General features: G+C 42.7%; 1 protein-coding gene and 1 long non-coding RNA gene across 2 annotated transcripts in view; one reads left to right on the top strand and one right to left on the bottom strand.

The window, feature by feature from the left end:
• The window catches only part of FGF12 (fibroblast growth factor 12), a 221,631-nt gene that overhangs the window by 23,544 nt on the left and 176,326 nt on the right, over nt 1-21,761 (top strand). The window lies entirely within an intron of this gene.
• Nucleotides 6,717-11,497, bottom strand: LOC127468715 (uncharacterized). The gene is made up of 4 exons (XR_007903659.1): nt 11,415-11,497; nt 9,538-9,671; nt 8,469-8,702; nt 6,717-7,599 (listed from the first exon to the last, which is right to left on the bottom strand). It is a non-coding gene; the product is annotated as an uncharacterized LOC127468715 (long non-coding RNA).

The following is a 21,761-nucleotide window of genomic DNA, read 5'->3' as shown; positions in this document are numbered from 1 at the left end:
AAGTTGGCATCAGGAACTGGGCAGGTGATTCTTGTAGCTTCATTGATTTGAAGTTGCAGGGGTGACTTTGGTTTGCTGGGGCTAATGAGAGGTGCTGATTCTGTCTGCTGAATTACATTTTCCTCGTAACCTGTCTCTTGCCAACCCAAGTCTATTTATGGATCAAAGGGTGAATGAATGATTACTGTTTGGACTATGTTTGTGGAGCTGAGGACCCCAAGTGAATGTTGATGCAGAAGTGACAAATCATCCCACGGCTGCTGAGAAGAATATCTGATGATGACTTCAGCTGCGGTGCAGCTCCACTAACTGTTAATATTTCTGCATCAATAAGATAATTATAGTTAAGAAGTTACAGTTAAGGGTCAACTTCAGCAGATTGGCAACTTGGCAGGGAAGGAGAGCAAGCCACTGGGGTGTTTTGGGGACACCCTGGTAATAAGTTTGCTCTCCACTTATTTGCTCTGTTACCTTGATCAAGTCTTGCCCCTTTACTATGCTTTTGCTGTGCAGTAATGTTTTTTTGATTTCCCTGTTGAGATTGCAAATGCTTGACAAGCACTGTCCCTTCTTATGTCTGTGTATGATACTTTGTCCTTTCAGTCCAGATCCCAATCGTTCCTTCAGGGTATTGCTGAGCTGAAAATGATCAAGAAGCAGTTATGATGTATAAAGGAGCTGAATATGACCATCTAGGGAAATTTCTACCCCCTTCAGGGGACACGTCTATGGAGTGTTTGAAAATGGTTTACAAGTTTCTGTAATGTCTAGTAACAAGCTCTCTAAAGCTGAGGGAAATCTGGAGGCGGTGGATTAATCTCATTAATGCATGAAATAAGGGAGCATAGAAAACAATGGGCAAAGCTTAAACACCTTTAGCTTCCAGAATTGTTGCAAGCTCAGGCCTCTTCACCCTGTAGCCTGAAGCCAGGTAGAGGTGCCTGTGGCTCATTCAAAACAGCTCTAAGCAGAAGTGGTTTGTAAAGCTCTGCATGTGGCTTAGCTCCTCTTTGCAGATGTGCAGCCTCCCTTCAGTGTCTTTAGAGCTGCAGCATACAACTGCACTGTGGCAGCCTGAAATCATTGGTCAGGTATTATTGGCTATCTTAAATTACTGCCTCTTAAATCATACTAAGAAATTAAGGTGTAGTTACAGATGCTAAAGCAGGTGTGTTGCATCTGAGCCTAAAGCATGCAGATGATACCACATGCAGAGGGATGTAAACCTGATACTGTCCACATTAGAGGGTGAGGACTGCAGAGAGCTAAGCAGGTATGTAGCTTTACTTGTGGAAAAGACAGCACTGATCTTGGTCTAATGAGATAAAAACACATCTTTGCTTAAAATGTTCAGTCCAGACATTCTGTGCTATGCTTTGTAGTGCAGGTTAAACACAATTACTGCAGCAGCTTTTGGACTTTCAAGCTATGGGTTGGCTTTTGGTGTGTCGTAGTATTTCCAGCTAGAAGAGGATGTGTGCAAGTACTTACTTTGTCAACATACTGTGTTAAAGGAGCATCTTTGATTTGCCAGGAGACCTGTTATCTGGGTTTTCAGTTTATAATCCAGTCTTGATTCCAAAACATCCAGCAGCAGACAGCTTAGCTTGTACAACAGACCAGCCAAGGAGAAAAGGCAAGGAGCTTCTCTACTTTTGCTGTTGGCTTCTGTTCCCCCTTAGTTTGGAGCTCAGCTGAGTCTGAAGCTGTGCCTTTTCCAGGAGTGAGATGCCACTGATGGGCTGCTTGCCACTGGCTGGGGGACATGGCTTCTGGCTCTGGCTGCATGATAAGGTTGCATGTGCTGAGCAGATGCAAAAAATCTGCTTCTCTGAGCAGAAGGAGTCAGGGAGCGAACCAAATGGATCTGAGTTGTAATGCCAAAATTTGGCTGTTCTGCAGTTTGAATTTTGTGTGGCTTCCAAATGTATAGATGTGGGTTTTTTGGAGAAAAAGTCTGAGATACTCTGTTTTTAAAGGTATTATGGATGTCCCCATGGGCCTACATCTGTCATTGCTGCCCTGGGTGGGAAAATGTACAATGAAAAGTTGGCAAGGTATGGGCAGGAATTTTCTAGTGGTTGGGAACTGTAGTTAGTGCCTCTTTGTAGAAATGAAGTTGATGATGCTTTGAAAGGTAACAGATTTGATAAATGATTGCACACTCTTTTAAATGCAATTTAAAACCATATGAAGAGTCTCAATTTAGGCATCCTCAATCACCAGTCACTTCTGGAAAGTAAATAATGTTTAATTTCTTTAGCAGTGCATACAGAGCTAAAGCTATAAAACTGAGTCTGGAAAAGAGCCTGATAAAAATCTATTGTTCCCTCCCCAAATCCAAACAAGCCAGAAAAACATCCCTAATTAAAAAATTAAAAGGTTCCTTGACTGGCTGACTGCTTGTGTGTTCTTTAAAATAATAGATAATTTTCGTCTTTTCCTCTGGCAGATCTCTTACTACATACTGTCAGTACCTCCCTTGCTTTACTTTTAAAGGAGAACCAAAACCCCATTTTCCTGTTTTAGAGGGCACCCACAGCAACTGAAGTTAATAAAAATGAAGATGATATAAACCTAAGCCCATAGAGCTTCCACAGCTGGATGAAAGGTTAGGGTTTGTGAATTTTAAAGTATATTTTGCCCATTTGTTTTCACCTTCTAGTAGTTAAATTGCATTAGGCAAAACAGATACTGAAAGCCCTGGATGCCCATAGTTAGTGTGGGGGCTTCTGTTCAGAGCAGCACCCAGAGGTGACAAGCATCCCTTGCAGGAAGGAGATCTTTTTTTTATGCTCTGTCCAGCCCTGTGGGATGCGATAACGTGTTCCTGACCTGCATGGATCTCAGAATCAGTAGTGAGTAGAGTGCAGCTCTGCTGATCAGACCTTCATGTGTTTAATTAGAGTAACTTCTTCAGGTCAAGTCAGGACTAGGAGTTGGTGGCTGCTCCAAAATAGAGAGGGAAAAGAATCACCTCCAGCTGATACAGCACAACCTTCCTCTTCTATGGAGAGCTGAGGGTTGTGCTGTTTCAGATGACTAAAGGCTCACATGGACTGACTGCAGAAGCCAGAGCTCATGTGAGCATCTAGTGATGATGCTCCAGTTTTGTTTCCAGTTATTTATGTCTGCTGGTGCTTTGGAAACTTCTTTGTGGGTCTAAGCTACTATAGAGCCTTATCAAGGAGACCGATTTAAGCCTAAAAATTCAAGGGCTCTAGAGACTGAAGTCAATCTCTAAGGGAAATGCAGTTTTCCTCAGCTTAAAATAACTTTACAATGTCCTTTACTCTCCAAGGTCTATTTCAAGGCTCTGCCTGGGTTTGATTTTGACTTGTGCAGAGCCAGGCTCCTGTGAGGAAGGAGGGCCAGGAACTTCAGGGAAGGGAGTGAGGGGAAGGGAAGGAAAGGAGGAAATGCTGATAAGGGTGACAAACAATTTCACCTTCAGGAGTGATGAACTGTAGGAGAGTTGGCTGCATTGAGGGTCTGGCACAGCTTCAACATGCACACGTGGGGATGGATCAGCTGAGAGAAATGACTGCATTTATTCAATGAATTTACATGAGGTGCCTGCGTTGCCAGAGAGGGATGGGCTCCCTCCCCCTCCAAAACAGCAGTGGCTCCGTGCAGGAACACAGGAATGGAGCAGCAGGCTCAGCAGAGGAACAGGGCAGGGAATTTTTCAGTGGAACCTTACCTGTGGAGGCTGCTGCATGGGTCTGTCTCTTACAAACTGAATTAATAAATGGTTACAAATTGCCAGCCTGCTGCTGGCTTCTCTATAGGCTGCCTCTGCCTCTAGCCAAACTCTCTCTGCTTCTCCCCAAGGCCTTCATACCTAGAAATCCACCAGTAGCTTTTTGCACATCTGATTTGAGGTATTAAGTTCTGCCCTGTAGTTGTGTTTCCCTTAAAAGCAGTGCCTGTATGCAGTGTGTAGGGCAGGAAGCATTGATTTGCACTTAAGTCTGTGGGACAGGAGAGGAGGAATAGGTTTGTACCAAAAGGTTGGAGCTACAGATGTTTTCATAGCACGTGGAGAGAGAACTGGGGCTTGAGGTAGGGAGTCCAAGGAACCTCATGCATCCTTTGGGCTCTCCCTCAAAGTATACTACACTTCAATACCAGCTCCACTTGCTTCTGTGCTCTTATTCCTTGCCCTGAGGAGTGTCCTGCCACAAACCTATGGCACGCAGGAGCCAAAAGAGCTCGTTAAGAAAATATGCTGAAGAGCTTAGATTACCAGAGAGGTTGCAGACTCCCCATCCATGGCAGAGTTCAAGATCAGGCTGGATGGGGCTCTATGTAACCTGATCTAGTTGGAACTAAGTGATCTTCAAGATCCCTTCCAACCCAAGCCATTCTATGATTCTACTTATTCCTTAACCCTACTGGGTTATTAACAAGGTAACTGTTAGATAGGCTACCCAGGCCTGTGACTGGGATGTGTTTATCCTAAAGGCCACTCCCAAGAGTTATTCTCAGCAAAACCTATTGAAACAACTGGTCTATACTGGGGGTCTACTGATGCTCTACTCCCTCAGCTTCCAGAGCCAAAGAGCATTTGAAAGAAAGCAATATCCCCCAATCTTTATAAAAATAAGTTACAATAAAAAATTACTATTTAATTTTAAGATGGGATTTCTCTAAAAAAGGATTATATAGGTGTTGCCTTACTGCATGGCCCAGGGTGATGCAGAATGTGACCTGAGCTGTAGCTCCATGGAATTCAGGCTCCATGTGAATGCGCATGTTTTAACTGCAATAGTCACATTTTGTGGGAGATGCTGAGGGTTGAGGTACTGGGATAAATACCAGCTTGGTAGGGGAATGCTGGCCAGCCCATGGTACAGCAGAGAAGCTTTAGTCTTAAAACTTTAATTCCTGATAGCTGCCAGAATGACAGAGCCTGTCCCTAGCGACACACCACAGTCCCTTCCATGGAGTGATGCTCCTGCTGTAGGGGTCTCATGGGACACACAGAGCTGCTCGTGTGAAGTCTGTGCTATGAAAATAATTCCCTGGCTGCTCTGAATTAATTCCTTTTTTTAGCTAGAAAGTTGCCTCTGAGTAGGAGGGGAAAAAAAAATCATGTTTTTAACTTGTGATGGAAAATCCAAGACAGCTTTTACTGTCCTGCATTCAGCCTTACTGACAGGTATCAGTACTGGTAATACTGTCAACATGAGCACTAACTGATAGAGTTAAACATCATAAACATGTCTTGATTTGGGCCTGAGTTTGTCTGATTTTATGGACAGAGCAAATTTGCTGGATTTGCTAAAGGACAGAGCTCTTTGATCGAATTTCTGTTCCTTACGTAGGTACTTGTAAACTGTGATCAGATTGTCCTATTAACCTTCTCCCTTTGTTAGGGAGAACAGATGGTGCTTCTGGAGCCTTTCTCTAAGCTGAGCTTTTGGTCCTTTAATCATCCTTTTGGAGGTTCTTTGCACTGGATCCAGTTTTCCAATATTCTTCTTGGATCGCAAGCATTAAAACTTAACATAATTTTGACAGTGTTAAATGCCACACGCTGATTTATTTTTTATTTTATTTGTGCACCCCCCATCCCAAGCCTCTCTGAGCTCTCTTGATCACTGGACCATTCCAGCACAGTGTGCTCAGCTTCTCTAATTACATGTCGATCATGAAGTTTCTGAAAATCAATGGCTTCACAGGATGCTGTCCCCATGCATGTTGCTCTGTGTGTGTGTGTGTGTGTGTGTGTGTGTGGCAGTACTGAAGTCTATACTGTGTTCTCTGGTGGAGTTTATTTAGACATGTAGATCTGTTGTTCTCTTCTCAGTTATTTTAGCAGTCCCACGTTGTTTGCCATTTTCAGGCTTGATAAGTAATGATTATAGACTCTCTTACACTCATTGACATGTGTTTACAACATAGGGCCAAGGAGCAAGACCTCAGTAGGAACATACATGTATACCTATGACTATTTAATCACCACTGCATGAAATTATTTTCATCCCTTAGTATTTCCTCATCTTAATCAAATCATTATGTAGCATGAAGCTAAATTCTATATAAAAAGTTAACAGTGTTATTTAATTGACTAAAATCATGTTAAAGGGTGGTATTTTATACTTCTTTTAAAAGTCAATAATACTAGATACTGTGTGTTCTGGAGAATTTCCAATTTACACAGATTAATTTTATCATACTCAGTTTTCTGGAGATCATTATTAGGACTTTCTATTTAATTCTTAAAATACTTAGCACATCAGCAAGTTTTGTTCCAGCTACTGCGACTTCTATGCGCCCAACATATTTAAAATTGATATCTATTATAGAGTGTTTCAGGATGTTCTTTTAAAACTGTGGTGCAAGTCATCCAAACCTGCTGAATTTAGGTTCTGTTTAATTAGCTGCACTTTCAGATTCTGCTTAGTTGGTAGTAGAATAAGGAGTGCAGAACTGATGATGTAACACGTGCATACACCACTGAACTACTGTCCCTGTGCAATGAAGAGTGTTAAAAATATCTTGTAATTTTTTTGACCCCTAGAATACAGAACAAATTGAAACAGCATTGGAATAATCTTTAATTGCCTTAAACCCCACCTTATAGTCCTTAATTTTACTAGATAGATTCACCACTGGACCTTTATTTATTAAAATAACAGTTCCTAGTTTTCGGTTCCTTATCATCACCTTTCCCTTTATACAAGGTGATATGTGTGTAATCCTGTGCTTCCAAGTGGCTCATTGTTGGTCACAGCACTTTTGAGTTAGTATGTTGTCGTCTGGACGGTGGTGATAATGTTTGGGGAGCATTTCAGTAACAGCCATGTGGGGCCTCCAGTTCTTCTGTGCTGAAATCCCCTTCAGTATCTCAGTTTTTATTCTTATCCATTCTTGATGATTGTTAAAGAACAAGAGTAAAATCTCAGTTTTACCTTTTATCTGAGTTATCACTGACTCAAGGGCATACTGAGAGTTGTTGAATTTCTTCTCTATTTACCATTCACAGATACATTAAAATCACTGTTTTCTCCCCATTCCTGTTGTGTGACACTCTGCCAGGATGCAGCACTATTGAGGAGTGGAGTTTTCAGAAATGAGCAATCCTGGCTCCTCTGGTGTGTTGTAGTCTTCTGCTGCGTAGACAGATAAAACTAATTAACCTAATAGGAGACACACAGAGAGGAAACAAACCCTGAGGTTTGTTTGCTTCAGCTTTTTTGCTTGGCTATCCATGTTTTGCTGTTGGTTTTCAGTGAGAAACCCAGATGAAAACCTTTCATTTACCAAGGCGTACATCCCGCTCTAACAATTGGTGGAGCATCATTGCACAAAGTCTGTGTCCTCCATGCCCCACAGGGTTCCCTAGTTGAGCACTTGTGGGCTGAGAAAGATGCTTTTGAAAAGCAGAGAGGAGTTATCTTCCACTGAATCACTGAGATGTGGCTGTATGCAGTGAAGCACTGCTATTAGTCCCTTGGGATATTTGCCAGCCAGCTTCACAAGCCCTGAAACTTGCATCGGGGTCTGATAGGACAGCAGACCATTCTGTTGTTCTCTTGCCACCCTGAAGAGCACCCCATCCAAGGTTTGAAAGCTGTCAGTGCACAGGGCCTGTGGGGATGAAATGCGTGCATTATGAAAGCACCATGCATGGTTAATAGATGAAACCAGACTTCACATAGTGCATTATTCCCCAAATGCATAGCTTGAACTCCCCTGTTAGTGTGGTGTATAGTGAAAAAATCAGCTAATCCACAGCATCTACTGAGCACACAGGCTTGGGGCAGGGAAGCAAATGGGAAACGACTCAGGCATGCTCAGCTCACTTTCTCTGTGAGCTGAAATGATTCCAGTTGTTTTGTGTTGGGCTTGAGCTTAGGGTTTCCTCAGCTTGGTGTAAACAGGGTTCCTTGATTGTCTTGTGCCTTATTATTCTTTGAACAGCAAAGGAATTCTTTGATGATTTGTGTGGCACTCAATTAATGGGATTTTTATAACTAGAATCAGCTGATTTGCAGAAACAAATAGAGAAAATATTTTTAAAAGGCTTCCTTTGTGAAAACCACGTCTAAGTGTTAAGAATGACCTTGATATCAAAACAACAGATACATCACACAGCTTCTAAGTTAGCCTTTCTGAAATCTCATCCATACTCTCCCTTTGAAGTAGTTCTTATAAGGATTATCTCCTCCACCCTCAGCCTCTATCCTCCATAATTGAAAGTTTATACAGCAGCCATGTGATTTTAATATGGGTAGTTGGCAAATGTGACATCTTTAATTCCCTCCCTATGCCAAGATATGATGAGAATGAAGACGTGAATTGTTACACTTGATAACTGCAAATACTGTTAATGTTGCTGCCAGACAAAACAAGTATTCAAAGTTGCAAAGATTCTTTTTATTCCCCCTCTTTAATTTTGACCCTACCACCTCAATTGGGCAGAATTGAGCTGTGGTGAGCTCAGTACTTAGACCTACCTGCTTGGTGCTGCAGAAGGTTCACTGTAAGTCTGAATGTCCCACAACGGGCAGGTCTGTTAGTTCTGTAGTATTGGTACGTACGCCTTCAACATGTACTCTGCTGTAATGTAGCTGTTCACCAGTAAATATATATGGGATGAAATATGGCCCTTGTCAATGCTGCTGCTAAGGTGCACTTGCAAGTCAGAACCCTTGAGAGTAACTGCAGGTGTTGCCAAGCACATGCTGTACCTGCAAAAAGGAAGATGTCCTTTGGAAATCAGTCTCAGATGGTGGGTGGTTAGGAACTGATGCTTTATATTGTAGTCCAGTGCAGATGGCAGTCACAAAGAGCATTTTTTCTCCTTTTGCTTTTTACTATTTTTTCTGTGCTGTAAGTCTGCTTCACCTGAATGTGTCCTAAAGCTCCAAAGCAGTAGTGGGGAGGGCAGCTACCATTGTTCTGTCTCCTGGCCATAGACTGAGGATACTGAGTCTCTATTAATTAGAGCAGTGTGGCATGATCTCTTCATTCCCTGAATAGTGGCATGCACACTAGAGTGCTGTTGGAATCTTTTCTTCTACCAAAGACATAGCTACAAGCTTTAAACTTAATGTAGCAAACCCAAGACTTTAAAGATGCCTTGGAGGTCTCATTTGTTATTGCAGATGGTGCTTCTGGTGTACAATGATTTATGAGAGATGGCTACTGTCTGCTTTGGAGAAAGGACTCTCTGCCCATGAGCAAGTCTCTCTGACACCCTGTTAGCAGTGGAGTGTGAATTCATTGCAGGATAGATGTTATTTGAATCATCTCAGGAGTGACTTACGGTAAATGGTCTTGATTCAAGATTGCCTTCAAGAGCTGTATTTTCACCATGCTTAATGCTCTGTTTGACATCAGATTTTTGGGAAGTTTCCTGCTGGAGCAGGATGCAGGCTGAGTGTTGGGTACAAGACATGCCCAGGAGCCAGTCAGCCCCAGTTGGCACTGGGCTTCTGCCTGTCTTCAGCAGGGAGCTTCTAAATCGTTGATACTGCAGATGATGTTCTGGGAAATGGGTCAGGAAGGGGGGTGTGGGCTCACCTGTGGGAGGTGATTGGATGGTGGCTGCATCCATCCCAGGGCAGCTGCGCTTGTCAAGGGAGATGCGGAGGGGGTTAGTGAACACTGAATTCCCTGAGTGTTGTCAAATCATAAAATCATTGATTCAGGAAACCCTGAAAAGTGGAAAATGACCCGTGAGTATGAGAATATTGAGGCTAGGTAGCTAATACCTGTGGTGTGTACCTAGATACCTTTCCCTGTCTCTCTGCTAATACCCTGTAGAAACAGGATGCTGACCTATACAGCCTATCTTTATGCTGAGAATGGAAAAATCTAAACAAACTGGAGTTGTGACAGTTCATACTGTTAAACTTCATGTTCCTCGTGTGGTAATCATTAGATCACATACCATGACGCCAGCTCTAGATTTTTATTTTAAGTATATTAATATCTTATTTTCTTCTTAATGCTTCTCTCTTGTTCAGAAGAACAGGTCTTGGCATAGAAGATAAAATGTATTTGTTTTCATTGTTAATAAACATCCAGTTATATTCAGTGACAGGGCAATGAATCAATGCAGCAACGTGCCAAATATGCCGAGGCCACTTCTGATACATGATGCTGCAGTTCCCTGCAGACCGAGCACAAGTTTCTCATGGGTGTGTTGTTTTCTGCTCAGAGAAAATTAATTACAGAAGATGATAAAGGGAACTTTTTTGCAAACTACACATGCTGTGAGCAGAGATGAATGGAAAAGAATTTGAAAATACCTGAGTCCTCATTTTGGAAAAGGTGGAAAAATGATGTTGTTTAATTCATCCCTGGTGGGATTCTGCTGCTGTGGAGTTAATCACAAGACAGATTTGTCCTTACAGTGGGATATTTCTGTAGCAGCACAAACTTGCTTATTTGGTGGATAGAAAAGGTTTTACAGGTTAGTTATTAAAGAAGTGAGAACCAACCTGGCCGCACTGTGAAAGAGATGTGCTAATGTGATTTCAGTGTGAAATGGTCCCAGATGCTGTGCTCCATGGAAAACTTCTAATGTTTTGAAACTGTTTCTAGTTTTAAGATCTGGAACGAAAAGGTGATTTATTTTTTTTTCACCTAGGCTCCCTTTTCTTTTTTTTGCTTTTCATTTAAACTAGAATGTATTAAACTGTTTTGCTTTAGTTGACAAAGAAGACAAATTTCTCTTCCATTTTGTAATAGATTTTTTTCTTGTTGTTTGGAGTAATTACATTAATTTATTTTTGTTTCCAGGCTAAGAATATTCTCCTGCTCTCGTTGCTGTAGTTGAACATTGAGTCCTGGAGTTTTTGTCTGTGTTTTGTAGTTTTTTTCCCTGTGTGCAGATTTTAGCATCAACAGGGCTTTCTTCCACTGTACTACTTTGATCCATGCATAGGTTATGATATCCGGGGCTTTTCTCTTCACAGAGAAGAATCTGAAGAATTACTTTTAGTATGGAAATAAATTCAGTGCAGAGGTTGATGTCTGGTTTCTTTTCAGCTATGTAAACTGTAATCTTGGCTAAATTGAAGTGAATATACTTTGTCCTTAAAAACAATTACTTCAATTATTTTTTACTATGCTGCACTCTGCTGATGGCATGTGTGGCTGGTGGGACTTACTTAAAATACGTATGCTCTTAGTATCAGCTCAAAAAGAAAACCATCTCAGCCGAAAAAAATTAATGTAACGTAAAAAATTATTTTTTTCTGTCTGACCTTGCCTCTATTTAATTATCTCAGCTTTTGATGTTGAAATTTAGAGATTAATAATTGTAGCTGCTTGAACAGAGTCAGGGCAGAGAACAATTGCAACTGCAAACAAATCTCGCTTCAGCTTTGCCTTTCCCTCAGTCAGAGTGCAGTGTCTACAGCACTGCTGTGGCTGTACACATGATTACTCACTTTCCTAATAACTCTGGGAAAACTAATTACTTTTCCAGGGCTGTTTGCTGCCAAAGGAGGGCTTTCTGTTATCCGGTGCAGCTGCATCATTGTGATGTCAGGCCCCAGTTTATTCCATTGCAGCTGCCTCACGTGGCAGCAGCACACCAGCCCAAGCAGTGCAGAGACCTGGTTAGGGCTACAAAGGGTTTTTTGGGATGGTGTTGCTGCCTGTGCTGAGTTTTACTCAGTCCTTGTTTAACCTGCTGTCCATCCCTAGTTCATGCTTGTCTTGCTCTGATACATCCACAGTGCTGTGTGAGTGCACAACCTTGCTGTGGCTGTGATGGTCCAGTGTGTATGAGGAGTCCCTGTTGCAGGTGCTGGCATGCTGGGTCTGAGCTATGCTTTGGGTCTGTAATGTTTAGAGATGGGAGTCCAGAGACATCACAGTAATTGTGGCCATGTAAGAACTATAGAGGTCAAGTCCATCAGACCTGTAACAGCTGATGGCATGTGACTGTAGGTGTGATTTCTTGAAGGTGCTGTTGCAGGCAGACCTTGCAGTGTGCAGCCTGTTTCAGAGTACACGCTGTTCTTGGAAACTAGACCTGAAACTGGCTTTGCCTTTAGGGTTTTGTAGTGGAACAGCCTGTTATAGCGTAACTACCCGAATTTTGGACTTGGAAAGCCTCTTAGTCAACTCATAAATCTAATCAGAGCTGTAATTTTCTGAAAACTCAGGATTCAGTTTGGAGCTGAAGCCAAGTGTTCTTGGAGAAGGTCTAAATCTGTTGGAGAAGATGGATCCTTGAGGTAGAAGCATTATATAGAAGAGACACCTGTCCTCACTGTTACTGACAGAAATTGAAGAGCTGCTCCCCATGCTAAGCAGGTTTTATTTTGCATCTGTAGGTTTGACGGTGCTTTTAACCCACAACACTGTTCACCAGATGAAAAGAATGATTGGGAAATTAAATGTTTAATTATTGTCTCATTGGATATATTGATGTGCTGTACAGAGCCTCCCTCCCCAGCCCCCTAAATTGTTTCTAAAGCTCAAAACTTTGAATGTAGGGATCCTCTGGCTATTTAAGACATTTTTTTTTTAGAATTAAAGACCAACTGATTTGCCTCTGAAATTTGCAGCCCAGCTCTATCTGAATCTGGTGGAGTTTGAGAGATGACTTAGTGTTCTATCCAAACAGAAGTGAAACCCCTCTGGGTAAGGGGAGTTCTCCTGAGTCTTTCATGCCTGCCTCACTTCATCTCTGCCTGGATTTCCATGACTCTGAAATGACCAATAAATTGTGGAGCTGTGAAGGTGCAAATAACTACAGTGCTCCGAGAAGCAGAAGCACTTTCTGTGAAGTGGTAGTGAGAAGCAGTTTCATGGCTATTGCCTCTTTGGGCTTTGTGCACACCAGCTACAATTACCATGACTCCACAGGTAGCTGCAGTACTTCTGTAATTAGCTGATGCCAGGGTGAACACTGGTGAAAGAAACTTTCCTTGGGAATACACTAGCTGCTTACCCAAACACATATTGCCTTTTAAAAGACATCATAGAAGGGGCTTACTCAGTCACAATTAGCACTATTTTACATGTTCTGCATCTGAAAGGAATTCTGTTTTCTAATGTAGTGATATAGTCAAATAACTGCCTCACTAACTGAGCAGAAGGGAGTTAAGCATTGAATTTAAAACAGCCTTTAAAATAATTTTTGTCTAATAAGTCATTCTAGAAGCTGGATTTTTTCATATGCCCATGTCCCTGTTCCCACCAGCAGCCTTTTTGATCTCACATAGATGGGGGTTTGCATCATGTCATATCCTGTCACAAAGTATAACCCTTCTCCCTACCCAGTCCTATCATTGACTTCAGTGTTGCTGCTTTGTACAAGTGTGAATGGCTCAGTGTGGAGGAAGTCTTGGAGATGGGGACAAGACCTGAACAGAAGGATGCTTCCTCTTTTCTCCCTTGGCTGCCAGCCAAGCCATCAGAGGAGATGCAACCATTTTTCCTTGCCCCTTTATTTGCTCTGAGATTGCCTGCAGTATTTCAGAGCAGCTGATCTCTGTGCTGAGCACACAGCCCTCTGCTCCCTGTGTCTCACCTCATGCTGTTGGCTGTGCAGGGTTTTAGGTATTGGTAGGAATAACCAAGTTTTGATGCTGAAGGGAGGCTGGTGGTTCAGGGGGCTAGAAAGTTAATGTCAGCCCTGAGCATCACAACACTGTGCTCCTCAGAGGGATTCCCTGTAGTCCTGCACTGTTGACTGACATGGACTCTGGGCATGGGCAGCAGGAGCTGTGCTGGCAACCTGCACCCAAAAAATACTTTGTATTCACTTTGGTCTACTTCAAATGTTGTATCAGGGTATCTCCTGACACTAAACAATAGGGATTGAATCCCATCTCTGTCAGAAGCTACTCAGTTCTCAGGGACTTGTTTCTGTAGCTTCCACTAGTACCAGAGGAGGCAAGACTGCAGGATGCAGAGGTGCCTGTGTTGGCAAGCTAGTAAAACACATAAGTAAACACTTGTTCCTTCATATGTTCCAGGAGAATCTCTAATTTAAATGCTGGAGGCTGCAGAAAAGATGCTAATGAACTGAACCTAGCAGCCTCATTTACCCATATGAAATCACTACCTGGAAAATACAGTAATAGGGATGTAGTATACAGAACACAATGCTGCCTTCTAATAAGTCTGACAGGCAGATTGCAGTGTATATTTAGTCTGTATTAGCTAGCCAGCAGTTTCAAATGCTTTTAGGTGCAGACCCTTGTTGCTCAACTCCTGCTCTTTGCTGGTTGAACTAAACTAATTAAAGAAAACTGTACTGTAGCTGAGAAGTCTGAGAAAGCTAAAAGCAGCCTTTCTAAACAAATTAACTCTCCCAAATAAACAGCTTTCAGTACTTTTTGCAGAAATGAAAATCACTTGGGGTTTCTTTAGGAATGGACAGGGTGATTATGATATATTTTGTTCAGAATCTTGGGTTCATAGACATGGACCTTTATTGCAGACTACAAGCACTCAAAAAGACTTGCATTACCTGCTCTTACAGCATAAAGTGACAGTTCTGTTGAGACAAAGGGTACTAGTCATTTAGTGCATGATATATGGACTGTAGCCTCTGAGCACCAGCACTTCTAATGTGTGTTTGAAGGTTTAAAGCTCAGTGTGGCTGAAAGCTTGCAGTGCCTGAGGGCTGCCTCAGTGGAATTCTTGGAGCATGTAACCAATGGAGGACTCTGCTGCTTCTCGTTTGGTGTGCGTGCGAAATGCTGCCCCTCTGCTTAGGCTGATGCAAGCTGCCAGGCAGAGGACATCTGTGTCCTTGATGGCTGCAGTGGGAATATCTCCTGTTTCAGGTGCTGGAGTGCTGCTCAGGATCTGCTTTGCTCCAGGCCAGTAAATATGTGAGGGCTTTTGTGAGGAGTGTGTTACCAGTAGAATTAATGCCAGGTGTTGTAGAGCTGCATATACAGCCTACCAATCAGTTTGAAGGCCTTAAAACTATGGGAGATAAGTTCCAGACCCAGAGGATGTCCTCTCCGCGCTTGCACAGCTGCCCAAGGACCACATGTGGATGGAGTTGGGGTCTGTGCACTGAATTGCTCAGCAAAAGCACCATCTAGATCAGTCTGTCGGTGAAAAGATGGTTCTGGTTTCACTGGTGCACCCACATACCTAAAGGAGTTCTTCCCATGTCCTCTGCCATCCCATGGGTTGAAAGAGAACCCAAAAATACCAGTTTCATCTATTTATATGAAGATTTCTTGTTTCTTTTTTGGATATTTTGTTCTGAAGAGCAGATTAGCTCTCTGAAGCGGTGAACTTGTGCTTTTGTCTCTCCAAATTGCAAACAATGCATGTATCTGGGACTGTTCTGATCTGTGTTCATTTGGGTTTAACCATTGCAGAGAGACTTGGGCAGGTTCAGGCTCTGTCTTTGTCTGAATTTGACTCGAGTAGCCTTTTCTGATCATCTCAATGGTGAAAACTGGCTCAGAGTAGGAAAGCTTTATCTGTGAATGTAATGTAGAGGCAATATCTCGTTACTGCCTTGAGCAGCACTTGAAGTTGAAATTTAGAAGCTGCAGCATTCAGCTCGTTCACTCTGCAGCCTGAGTTTGAAAGATGCATATCCGTTTGGTGTTCGAAGAAATATTGGCACAGTGTGCTGTTGAATGCTGGCCCACTTCAATTGCTGATGGAAAGATAAAACACTCTTGGCTGGCTTCCTTGCTTGCTGATGCTAATAACATCACGAGCTCAGCGTTTCAGGGGTCATCTTGAAAGAAGTAGAGACCTGAATCCCCCCAGTTGCACCTTCCTGATGTTGTTACCATTTCAGGGAAACATTGCTGGGTCAGAGACCATTGGTCACACGTCAGCAAAGTGGGTGCCAGGTGACTGCAAGGGCTGCTGCACAGTGGGAGTCATGATCCGAAGCAGGATGGTGATGGTTCTCCTTCTGATTGGCAGGTTTCTCTGTGCACATCTCTTCATTTTTCACTTGTGCTAAAGGACAGACTGAAAACCTTTAGAACTGCAGCTTTCACAGCCACCTTTATAGGATACAATGCAGATACCAGGATACCTGGTCATGTATGTGTAGGCACATCTTTATTGTCCTCTAGGAAGCTTTGTAGTCTCTTCATCATTTTGTAGCACCCCAGGGAGCTTTTCTGTCTCTGCCAATTAATTTGCTGTGGTTATTTCAATTTTGTTCACAACCTGCTTGACAAAAACTCCTTAAAGCTAGACTCTTACATCAAGGGAGGGAAAACACAAAGCTAGTCTGGATCACAAGTAACAGTAGGAGACATAATGCTTAGCCATAAAAACTGCATACATGCCTATAAGCTGATGCATGGAAAACTCAAGTGCTTCCTCAGCTGCCTGCCACTGTGGATGTTAAAGATGATAGAAATAAACTTTAATTTGTTTATTAGTGTAAAAATCAAACAACTGAGAAGCCAGCTTTTACTATAACTCACTGAGAGTGGTTTTGTAACAACTACTTGATGCCAGTTATTTCTTGATATGTTATTGTCCCACATGGAAAAGTGATGGCTTTCTTCTAGTCCTATAATGGGAATTTGTGTTTTTAGCACCTGAAGATGGAGACTTTGGTTTTGCCTGGACACCCAAGAAAAATAGAAGAAAGTGGGGCAACAAATGGTGTCACCAGTGGAAAGTGTTCATTCCTGCTGAAGTATGGCAATAGTTCTAAAAACATTTAATTGTGAAATGAACACACAAAGTACTGTTTAAATGTTCAGCTAGATATGCTGACTGTCTCCCTTTCATCTGTGAAAGAGGAATACTGAATGAAGAACTGCTTAGGATTTCCATGTGTACACTGCTCCAGTGCACGAGGTAGCGGAGCCGCTGTGCAGTGCTGCCTTACCTCGGGGGGGCTGTGCCATCTCCCCCTGCTCACGCTGTCAGGCAAGCTTTGACTCGTGGATATTAATTAACCCCAAAGTGTTTTTTTGAGCCTCTACTGTGGAGTTTTGCTTTCTCAGCACTTAAGACTTCTGTGTGGAATCGGTGTATTTATCCCACATCCCCCCAGAGTGGAGAATTTGAATTCTGTAAGCTCCAAATGTCTCTTTCCCTCCCCCCCCCCCTCCAGCCCTTTATTAGCCTGCTGCTGTAGATCAGTACTTAGCTACACAAGTAATGTTTGCAATCATATTTTCTACCTGTGGAGGTTACAGGAGGCACAGGGTGGCAGTGATTCAGCTAGTCCATATACAAACATTCTATTGCCAGCTCTGCTCCTGCTAGTGCTGTGTCTCCTGGCAGCTTTCTCTAAGGGTGCTGCATAATTGCTCTGCTGGAGATATTTTAATTAATAATGGAATTTAACTTCTTAATGTGCTATTAACTAGATTTCCTTCTCTTAGGCTGACATTAGCTGTGGTGGTTCACGGGGCTTTTCATGTGCATGCAAATGGAATCGTGTGCAGAACTTGGTCTTGTCACTCAGGGTGATGATTCCTGGGGCCTTCAGTGAAGTTTGCCAACTGACCCGAGATGAGGCACTTGGGTCTTGTGAATCTGAGTTCTGCGGGAAGACTTCATGTTGTTGAACTTATAAGTGTTAGGGGCTGCTCTGGGAAAGGGGGGATATCCTGTGCCTCAGTTTTCTCTGGTAATTTTAGTCTAACTGATAAAACAGCTTTGATTGTCTGAATGCTTGGACGCTTCAGGCTAGTGATAGTGATTTAAAATTGTATTGTCTCTATTGAGGATTTATTGCCATACAAAGATCAGCAAGATCATCTGCCCTTAAGAAAAGAGGGCTTGATAAAGCTTGCCTGACCTGAGGAATGGTGAGGATGCCCTTGAATCCAAGGGAATCTCATGTCCCTTCTTAGGAGAGTTGGCAGTAGGAGCTGTCCATGTCCCATCTTAGCTGCTTGGCTCAGTCTCTGAGGGACTTGGTGTTTCTTGAAGAAAGCCATGTCTGCTATGCTTATCAGGAATGTGATTTTGACTGGCTTCAGGTTCCTTTTATTTATTAAAATCTGTTTTTCTTCTCCTGATTATAAATTAGGCAGTGCTTTCAAGACTCTTTAATTTGGGCTGTAACAAGGCTCATCATTTCTGGCAATGATGAATAAAGGGTTTGACTGGAGCATATGTTAATGCACAGAAAACAATGACACTTAAAATAAATGTCCCCAAAATGCCATATTTGGCAGTGGCTGCAGGAAATCTGTAGTAAATGATGCAGTGCTGCTGCTGTGCTTATGAGGGACAACAGCAGCTTCTGGCTGGTTCGAGGATTTAATTCTGCTGAGCTCCAGCGTGAGCAGTGACCAGCAATGAGTGTCTTGCAGCCAGGTTTTCAAAAGTAGCTCCTGATTTGAGCTGTGTAAGAGATTTGTTGTAATTCTCTCTGCAAAATCTGTGAATGCAAGGCACTTCCAGCACCAGATGTAGGGACTTTGGGACTCTGAAATCTGGGCTGGAATTTGATTTTTCTTTTTTCTTTTTTTCTTCCCTGAGGTTTCCAAGCTGCATGTGGTCAAGGTGCTGAGTGTCTAAATCTGGAACACACATCTCTCAGCCTCTGTTACACGATGCCACCTCTCAAAAGGTGTCCCTGTGTATTTATTAGCATTTGTGCTGTGTAGCTTAAATCACTTGCATAGAAGAGCAAAGTGCCATTTGCACTAAGATACAGCTTCTGCACTAGCCTGGTGTTTGTACCACAAGCAGAGCGATTTAAGCACAACATAAACCACTTCCTTCTGCAAAATTGATCTTTTTCCTCTCTTTTGCTCTTATGTTTTCTGCCTTAACATGTAATTGAAACAAAAAAACCTTACTTGCCATTTGCAAGGGTTTTAGTAGTATGGTGGCCCTGGAAAAACACGTGTTAAAAAAGAAAAAAATCATCTTGGGGGAGTTGTACGCTTTTTGATTAGTAAAAGATTTATTTCTCATCTGTGGGCACAAAAGTTTTTTACACATCAGCTCATTAAACAGATTCAAGAGAGCCAAACAACTTTGCTGTGAGCATGGTGCTGTTTTCCCATGAATCGAGGTTGGGGGATTCACAGACAGTTCATTTATCATAGAGCAGGCAGTAAAGCTCACCAGAAAGCTTGTCTCCCAGCACTGGTTTCATTTTAGGGGCCAAAAAACCAAACCTGCAAACATGGTAAAGTCTGTTACCTCATGTTTCCAGAAAGGGGCTAATGCAGAGGACAGGGTAGAACAAGGTAGAGAAAGGGCCTTTGATTGAAGTGTGCAGGAGGATTCAGCTTCTGCTCAGAGGAGCTGCAGCCACCTTGGCTTGCAGGCTTCCCAGGTAATGCATCTGGGGGCTGGAAGCTGAGCAAGGTGAGGGGAAAGGGAAGGGGGTGGACTTGAACATGGGTGGGGGTCCGTGCTTTGCAGTGGCTCCATTGTGGTCAGTTTTGCTGTTGCATAATGGTGTGTTTGTGCTTGCACCGTGACTGAGGCACGTGCCACAGCTCTACTGTGGCATTGGAGCAGCTCCAACACACCCATGGGAAGCGGCATATGGGACAACACGTTGCTGGATGCTCTCACACAGGGTGCTGTGGCTGGGCTGGGGTCCCATTCTCCCAGGGAAATAAACATTGTAAACTGCGTGCTGTGGCTTAAACCGAGCCTGCTCAGAGCCTGGCATTATAGTCAAGCTTTTAACCAGACTATGTAGAGGCAACTGTGTTTTTCAAGCAAGTATTTCCAAGCCCTGTGGCAGGAGCAAAAAGCGTGGCAATGCTTTTTCACTCGGACAGAGTAGTGCTGTTGTAGATCCACAGAGAAGATCAGTGTTAAACAGCTTGTAACAACACTCTTGCCACAGCTAGAAGTGGGCTGTGGAAAGCTGGGTGTGAGAAATATCTCGTGTCGGTGCCAGGGAGACCTTTTGCTTAAAGGAGTTGAGAGAATTTTTACCTGGAATGGCTACAGGTCTAAGCTTCCACAGATATGGAAACAATTTTTATAAGTGCCCTAAAGAACTGTTATGCTGTGGTTGAGAGTAATGGGAATGTAGGATACTGTAAATAATAGAAAAAAACCTACAAACAAACAACAGAAAACCCTCCAAACAAAATAAAAACCCCTGGCTGCTCGGGGGATTTCTGTTTCCAAACCTCAGCTGGGTGTTTTTGTGTTGTGTTTCTTTTTGTTCCATGTTCTGGAAGGGCTTATTAAACCAGTGCATCGCTGCAGGAGGTCTAGCAGACAGGTCAGATTTTCCTGGACCTGCTAAGTCAGGGCAAAAGTCATGACAGTTGTGACAAACCCTGCCAGGCCTGAACTAGCCTCCCAGGAGGAGCTGGAGGTGCTGGTGCCGTTTATCTGCACCCCGGGGAACCTGCCCAGGGCAGTGGTTGAGTTTCTCTGGCAGAGCTGTGCAAACACAAAGGAGACAGAGGTGCTGTTACTGAAGATGATCTAGAAAAAGAGTTGTTTTCCTCTTTTCTGAAAATAGATCTTGCCTAAACAAACTCCCAGTACTTTAAAGAACACCTGACAACCAGCCCAGCTTTTACAGCACACTGGGATTTAGTGCTGAGTGAAGGCTCGCTTGCTTTCTCATTACAACTGTGCTAGGGAAATGCACTGTCAGTTCAGGAGGGAGAGAAATTAGACTAATCCTTTGGGAATTTTCCTGTTCTTACTCCAAGATATTGCTTTATTAATGAAACAGAGGAAAATAGGAGATTTTAGAATTTCTTTTACAAAAAAAAAAAAAAAGCTGTTAAAATGAGCTTGTAACAATTTTTAACTTTTAATGAATAACTGATATGAATTAACCAAAATCTGTTGTTCCATAATCCTGGTTTTTTATCTGTGTGGGAAAGGTAACAAGTATGGACCTATACCAAGACCAGAAACCTAAACTGGAAAATCATCTTAAGACAAATCTGATTTGCTCCCCAAGTTACAGCTTCAAACCCAGCAAGGCTATTTAATAGCAGAAACATGAATTTGCGTTTGTCCTTGCCCCCTAAGATCCCGCTCCTCTGTAGGTATGACATCTGCTCCCAGTGACTGGAAGCCAAAATCTCTGGTTTTCTTCATGCTGTCTCTGTCACAGCAGGCTTCTTCAGGGGTGACTTACATGTTTAAAAGCTTTTGCTGAAACTTATCTTCAGTTGTATTAATTGACAAGTTCTTTGGTTCTTGCTAGTGTTTCACTGAGCCCGAGCTACATAAGAGGGAAATAAATGTCACTGCCTTCTCTAGGACAGTGGGACTTTGTGAGCTTGCAGTTGAACTGAGATATCCCTTGGGATTGCCTTACAGGCAGAAAAAGTCCTGCAGACTGCATATTAAACTTCCTATTTTTAACTTTATGTCAGGTTTAGAGAGCATAGCAAGACAACACGATTTCCCCCTGAGGATTCAAGTAGAAATATCACTGTCATTTCAGTTCACTACTTGGGGATAATTAATTACCGCTGAGGACAACTAATCATTTTAAGGAATTTTTTTTCTGGAGGACAGAAACAAATATAGCATAGAAGTCTCTGGCTGACCCCTCATGAGGTCATACCAAGGCACTGTGATATGTAAAATATAATAATTATTTGCTCCCCTTGGCCTTGGTGATTCAGAATGTGTTTGGTGGTGTTTGGGTTCCTTAGTCCCGTCCTTGACAGGTGAAACCATAACTCAGTTGAGATGGACAGTTTGTTCAGTAGTAGTTCTTGATTTCAGGTGACTGTGGAGAAAGCTCAGCCTGTGGCAAGAGCCAGAAGGGCTCAAAACTGTATAAATAACTTGTTCCTGCCATGCTGCTTGGGCAGTTGAAGGTGAAAGGGCCTTGAACTTCCTGGCTTTCTTTTGCATTG

This window comes from Manacus candei, unplaced genomic scaffold (genome assembly GCF_025592945.1).
Source record: "Manacus candei isolate 608988 ecotype Guabito, Panama unplaced genomic scaffold, ASM2559294v1 h1tg000015l, whole genome shotgun sequence".
In the NCBI taxonomy this organism is placed as follows: domain Eukaryota; kingdom Metazoa; phylum Chordata; class Aves; order Passeriformes; family Pipridae; genus Manacus; species Manacus candei.
This window is presented reverse-complemented; position numbering and strand designations above follow the sequence as displayed.